Source organism: Seriola lalandi, unplaced genomic scaffold, assembly GCF_002814215.2.
Source record: "Seriola lalandi dorsalis isolate HSWRI2012SDOR001 ecotype SW California unplaced genomic scaffold, Sedor1 jcf7180002054901, whole genome shotgun sequence".
Classification (NCBI taxonomy): domain Eukaryota; kingdom Metazoa; phylum Chordata; class Actinopteri; order Carangiformes; family Carangidae; genus Seriola; species Seriola lalandi.
Window position 1 is genome coordinate 5,740,934 of NW_019525453.1, and position 6,684 is coordinate 5,747,617.

Consider the following 6,684-nt stretch of genomic DNA (forward strand, 5'->3'; position numbering starts at 1 on the left):
TGCTTGCCATTTTGCCCTATAATGCACGCTGTCTTCATACTGAACTTCAAGCAGTAATAGTGCGTGTGTACTGTTTGCTAGAGTTAAAAATATAAGATCAAACATCCTCTGAATGTTAACTATCTAACACATACCAGACTGTTTAAGGTTTATGTAAAAGCAGTGCAGATGCAGAGGCTGACCTGCACCAACAACTGTGGTCAGCTGCACTGCAGCATCATAAATTACCCAGCCTGACGGACAGACCTACAGCAACAATATCACCAAAAAAACCCCACCACATTCACCACACGCCACCGATCCTTGAATCAAAACCATCTCCTCACTCCACACAGTGTTGTGTTTGCAGAAGACTGATTCAGTCGTATTGTCCCTGCACCTGAGCACACAAACCTGACCCATGTAATGTAGAGCGCAGAGGGCGTATTCATGTTGACCCGAGCAGATAAATTGGTGACTTTGTGCTCCACTGATGCAGGGATAAGATGTCTATACATGCTTTTATTCTGGAAATGGAAGCTTTAGTCATGTAGAGATGCTTTACAATACTACTGAAGCCACGGCTAATGCTGGTGGTGAAAATGATATGATTGAAGCTACAGATCAATGTGAAACTGAAGCAGGCTGCATCATACGCTACACACGCACGCATACAAGTAATTGTATGTATCAGCTTGCCATAACAAAATCTGACACCCTATATTTATTCCTGGGCATATGTTAGTAAGACTTCTTCCGATTTCTGGTTATCACATGGATATGAATAATACCAGCAATGATCTGTGTGTGAAACATTTATGCCATTTTTCCAATAGAGAGTGTGCACACTTTCTTCAAATGAATCAACCTGGCAATTATTCATTTTGAAAGTTCTGTGTTTCCAACTTCTGTCTCTCCGCCCCACTCTTTTCCTTCTCTTTTCTAATAATTTTCTCTCCCTAAAATTCATTTCATTAATCAAAAGAATAATAATCTAACCCTGAGAGAGCAGGAGAGGGGACAGATGGCAGAACGATGACAGTGCCTGACAGCGTGGTGGATCGGCCTCACCGGTGGCTGTCTCATAAAAGTACCTTTAAAAGGTAAAATTGTGGAGGATTTTTTTTTTTGATTTTCTGTTCCAGAAAAGCTTCAAAAGCATGAGCGTCACTTGGGAGACAATATTTAACACATCACTTCTGTTAGAGAGCACAACTGAGGTAAGATAAATAAAACTAAATTTAGAGAAGTCATGCTTTTGTTCGAACATGAAAAGATTCATGACAGGTGTGCTGCTCATATCAGCTACCTATCTCCATTAATAACCATTTAACTACCCTACATAAAGCCTGACAAGTTTTAGAAAAACACAAAAGACAATTTTTGAAAGACGACATCCCGAATCCTGAAAAGACTGCATAACTGAAGGAAAATAAAACCACTAACCAACTAATAAAAACAGCAAATTAGTGCTGTGTCGAAAGAAAAGAAGAAAGTTTTCATGATGAGGTTTGGTGAGAGAAAAAATGCACCACTGCGTTTTCTCTCTGTGCATTGCCACACTCTCGAGGCCTCAGGAGCGGCCATTTTGTTTCTCTGTTTTTGTTTACATGCAGAGTGCCTCTGAGAAAGTGAGAGGCCGTCCCATGCGGGCTGACTGGACACAAAAACAAAGCTCAACGCTGCCTTTCAACCTGACTTGCCGTTTTCTCTGCTGCTTGGCTATTGCTGTCAAGTAGGTCACACTCACTTGCAAGAAAACATTCTTTCCCCTTCCTGTTTCTTTTAAAGCACTTTTGGGAAATGGGATGTTTTGGGAAATATGCTTATTCACTTTCTTACTGAGAGTCAAATGAGAAGACGGATCCCACTCCCAGGACTTTACGCTAAATATGAAGCTACACCCAGCAGCTGGTTAGCTTAGATGAAACACTGGAAACAGGGGGAATCAGCACTGTCCAAAGGTAACAAAAGTCACCTACCAGCACCTTTAAAGCTGACTAATTAACACATTATATCTCGTTTGTTTAATCCATACCAAAACTGAAGAGTAAAAGCAACACGTTTTGGTGTTACAGAGGATATGTTATGCTGTATCACAGGTTATATAACTTCCACAAAATTACAGCTATGTTACGTACTTACGAGATACGTAACTTTAGAGGTACAAGTTGGTGGAGTTTGTTATGTGTGGACAGTAAACACTAACAGTATTCCTGTTTTCACTCTTTGTGGTAATCTAAGATAACTGGCTGGTGGCTATTGGCTTATCTTAATATTTATAGACAGAGAATAAACTCACCTCCCAAAAATGTCTCACTTTGTCTTACTTTTAAAAAATGCAACGTTAATTAACTTCTTTGTCTAGAAGCCTCTGTTTCTGTCGTCTGTTTCACAGTTTTTGTCTATTTACAATTCCTTTGTAATGTTTAGACCTTTGTAAAATATTATCTTATGTAGCTAAAGTGTAATATCTGAGCATTTCCTTTCAAAGCTAAAGCCATAAAGTAGAGATTGTAATGAAAAGAAACAGTAGGAAGCCCAACCACTTGGGATCTACTGACCACTGGGCAAAACTCAGGAAAAGACTTTTAAGTCTTGATGATAAATTTGTCTTTTCCAGGACACAGTGACTTTGCTCAGCGCAAAATAAAATATCCTAAAAACGAAATAACCCCTTTCACGATGTCTCATAATTCCTTGTTGTAAACTCAGACAGAACAGTCATGTCTCCTCCGGCTCTAGATGATGAACCCAGAACAGGCTTCACTATTCAGAGAAAGGAGAGAAACAGCAGCGTATTCGACCACCACAGGGAATCATTCAGGATATCTCAGAGTTGCTAAATGCGACAGCAGCATAACAAGCTCAGCTGAATCCATGAGGATGATTTTGTTTGTCATGCAGCTAAACCCTGAACTGAGAGAAACAACCACAGTAGGCTTTTAGTTCCCATTCCCAATCCAGATCACTCTACAAAGGAGGGAGCAGGCCTAGTTCTTTGCTCAAGGGCACTTTATTAATGCCCTTGAGTTAAGAAGTACGAATGCTCCTCTATGTGTACCTCAAGCAGATACAGACTCAGAAAGTAAACTCCTTTTGTGATAATGCGCCTGACCTTTGTAGAGTGAAACAAGACGCTTACTTTTGAATGAAATATCCACCACATGAAGAAAAAGCAACACCTTTTCTTGCATATTACTGCTAATGTGAAATATGAAACAATAGGCCACTAAAGGTGTCTGATATGTCAACATTTCAGAAGCTCATCTAGTCTGCAGAGACACGGTTGGAGAAATGCCAGAGATCCGTCAGCCTGTCAAATATGACTCATGTCATTTAAGATAGTGAGAAGTGAGAGTTTATCTGGCTGTAGCCTGAGAATAAAATGTGTAGTTGCTTGTACATGGGCAGACATGAGGTGAATAGTTGGGCCTGTTAAATGCCTTTCAAACCAGGCTGAGAGCCTGAGTCTGGAGAAAAGAGCTGCTAGAAAGAGAAACAAATATACCTGCGCCAAAACACGCAATGCGCAGCCAGTCGGCTCAGTATTCACCAGCATCGATCACGGAGGCTCTAGCTCCACTTCAGAACAGCACAATACAGGCGCATGTGTGAAAGTGCCCCCCCCCCCCGTCAAATGAACAACGGCCGGGGTGTTTCTAAGAAACAATCAGTGGATGGTGATTGTGTTGTGAGTCACCATTTATCCAGAGAGCAACCCCCTTTTCAGTGTGTGCAGTAAAGGCCTGACACCCCCCCACCACCACCACCACCCCCTCCCTGTTTCTGTCTCTCTCTCTCTCCCTCTCTGCAGTCCAAATAGTGCAAGCCGCATAATGCGATATGGTATAGCGGTCATGGCAACTGGAGCATCCTTACTTTGCTCTCTATATACTGTAGGCTATAATCTGCCATTGTCAAGAACACACGGCCGCCAGTGTTCAAAGACTGCTTCCTTTCTTCTATATGAACTCGTATTTCTGTTTCCCCCTGCCTTTAAAATCAAATCTGTTATTATAAGGTCATTAAGAATCCCCACAGACCCACTGAAGGAATGTGGTCTGAGTACATCTTGTGGTAAATGTAATGGTCTATTCATGCTGTAGTGCCCATTGCAAGATATCCAGTGATGTGGCAAACACTAAATCAACCCTCAAGTGAAGGCATCTGTCAGTGACCATCAGCCAGCCAGCAAGCCAGCCCACCCCCCATGTGCTGATATAAAACAATTCCAGATGCGCCAGAGATCAACACGACTTCAGCATCTGATCTGCCGCATCGTCAAACCCCAGGATGACCAACAATCAAGTCTCTATGTCTGAATCACGAGGCTCGGACACCTCTCACAGCAGCCACGGTAATGTGCGCCACGCGTGACTGGCAGCACACGACGTCAATTCACCACACAGAATCCTCACATTGACTATTGTTTGCCACCAAATCCTTCACACCTGCAGATATCGACCACGTTATCCTCATCCTAACCCGGTTTGGACTGCTCCTGTATGCTTTTCACACATAGCTAACTAGGTCACATTAGGAACCAACATGATACTCTTAATAGCTTTATATGTAGTGTGTACGGAGCTGAATGTCCTGCATGATAAATCTAGCAAACCAAACTGGCACTCTTGCGCCTGTGGAGAGCTCAGCCATTGTGCGCCATGCGCGATCTACAGACAGCGCGTGCGGAGCTCATTGACAGTTCTGTGCGTCGCTACGGCGACGACTGGCTGGATGGATGGGTTTGGGATGCTGAGGTGGAGGAAGAGGAGGAGGAGATGAGAGGGGGCGGGGGTGTTGGGTGTCATAGTGCGGGTTTCACCGCGGTCCTCCCCGGCGCTCTTCTCCCCCCGTCTCACGCCTGTAAAAACCCCCGCCCACCTTTACACCACCGGGATACTTTCGAACTCTCTTCATGCCTCGGTCACATAGCTAAATGTGGCGCGGATTTGGCCGCTTGTGATGCAAAGCCACTGCGTAAAAAAATAATAAAAAATAAAATGAAGAGGCGCATTCATGGAGCTGGGTCATGCTTCACCCTCCACCCCCTCCCCCCTGTTTATATCGGCTATCCTCCTCCCACCGACCGACCTCACCATGGCGCAGTTTACTATTACATGACATTCCCTCAATCAGATCACAAATCAGGGATGATGCTGTTTTTGTTGTGTGTGTTTTTTTCTCCGGCTGACATGTGTGCGACAGTGATGCATGTTTCACCGTGTTGCTGCGACATCAGCAGTCTACTTGCTGCTGCTGCAGCTTGGAGGCGGGAGATGAGGCTCTCACTCAGCCACGACACTGGTTTTTAAGAGAGCGATCCCCTCCGAAATGGATAGGAAGACTATGGCTAAATACAACACCCCCTAACCCTCTTTACAATGCGGTGTTTGGACACTAAATGGACCTGCTGAGATGTCCATTTCACCTCCTCCGTGTGTTTTCCCTCCTTGCCGCTGTCCACGGTGCTGAAACACCGAAAACGCCCACAGTGAACATACGCATTATAGCGCACCGCATCCATCCTCTCAGCAATCCACTGCGCGTTTGAGATTTATCACCCGGTAGGTCACGCATTGCCTCCATTGGCTTCTATCTTTCTTCCTTCCTTTACCCACTAACAAAGCTGAAAATCATCCCAAACAAGATGAAACCCTAAAAGCATCTAATAGGCGACTGCATCAAAAAGGATTCAGGCTGAGAGAAAACAGACCTCCACTGCTCACGTTTCACAAATACACAAACATCTGCTGCTTCAATGTGCAAAAAGCGAGAAATAGAAGTGGTGAAAATGAAGTAAAAAGGTCTTCAGTCTTACCTGTGCCTGTTGTGGGTGCCCCGCAGTCAGTATGGGAGGAAATGTCTGCGTATATCAACAGCAAACCGATACCAGTCTGTCTCTGTATATGACTGCGATGCTGCAAAGGCACTGTGCGTCGGCTGAGTCCTCCTCACTTCTTCTTCAATGGGGGTAAAGCGGTGCAGCTCTCGTCAAAGATGGCGGACACTTTTGACGTCAGCAGCAGCAGCTTTTAATAGATATCTGTCAGAGAGAGAGAGAGAGAGAGAGAGAGAGAGAGAGAGAGAGAGAGAAAGAGAGAAAGGGGGAGAGACTTCAAAAAGTCTTTGTTATAATGGGCAGCTGCACGGATAGCAACACAACAACTGAATATTTTAGATGTTTTTGAAATGCTGCTGTTGCATGTTTCACATCCCACCAAAAGGCATGTAGGTATACTGCAGCCTACATATAGACTGGATATAAGCTACAGTCTACATGTAGGCTGCAGATATAGACGATATACAGCCACTTTTGGACCCCATTGTACATTATTCATGATTATCAGTTTTTATATAGGCAATATTAATGTAGACATAGCTTGATGGCGGGTTCATCTTGGTTTGAGGCATCTCGATCTTGCCAGTTGCAACACATCTCTTTCAGAGGATATTTGTTAAGAGTTTCATAGGTATGAGTTCATTATGCAGCAGAATAAAATGTACCCATATTCCAGTAAAAAGTGACCAGTGCACAAAGGTCAGTATCAGTGGGATTTTAATGGGAACATCTTCACTAAATTTTTAAATTAACGCCCCGTCATAGATGTTTCCCACCAGTATGAATAATCATATTTGATTGATTGATGTGACAGTGTCTGTGGTATCCAAGAATGGATTACTAATCAGGCAAAGTGGGCA

General features: G+C 43.7%; 1 protein-coding gene across 1 annotated transcript in view; it reads right to left on the reverse strand.

Annotated features, from left to right (window-relative positions):
• The window catches only part of snap25a (synaptosome associated protein 25a), a 36,501-nt gene extending 30,530 nt beyond the window's left edge, over positions 1-5,971 (reverse strand). Inside the window, exon 1 of the mRNA XM_023430120.2 lies at positions 5,804-5,971. The gene's annotated coding sequence lies outside the window, so the exon portion shown is untranslated. The remainder of the gene's footprint in view (positions 1-5,803) is intronic.
• Between the last annotated feature and the right edge of the window lie 713 nt (positions 5,972-6,684).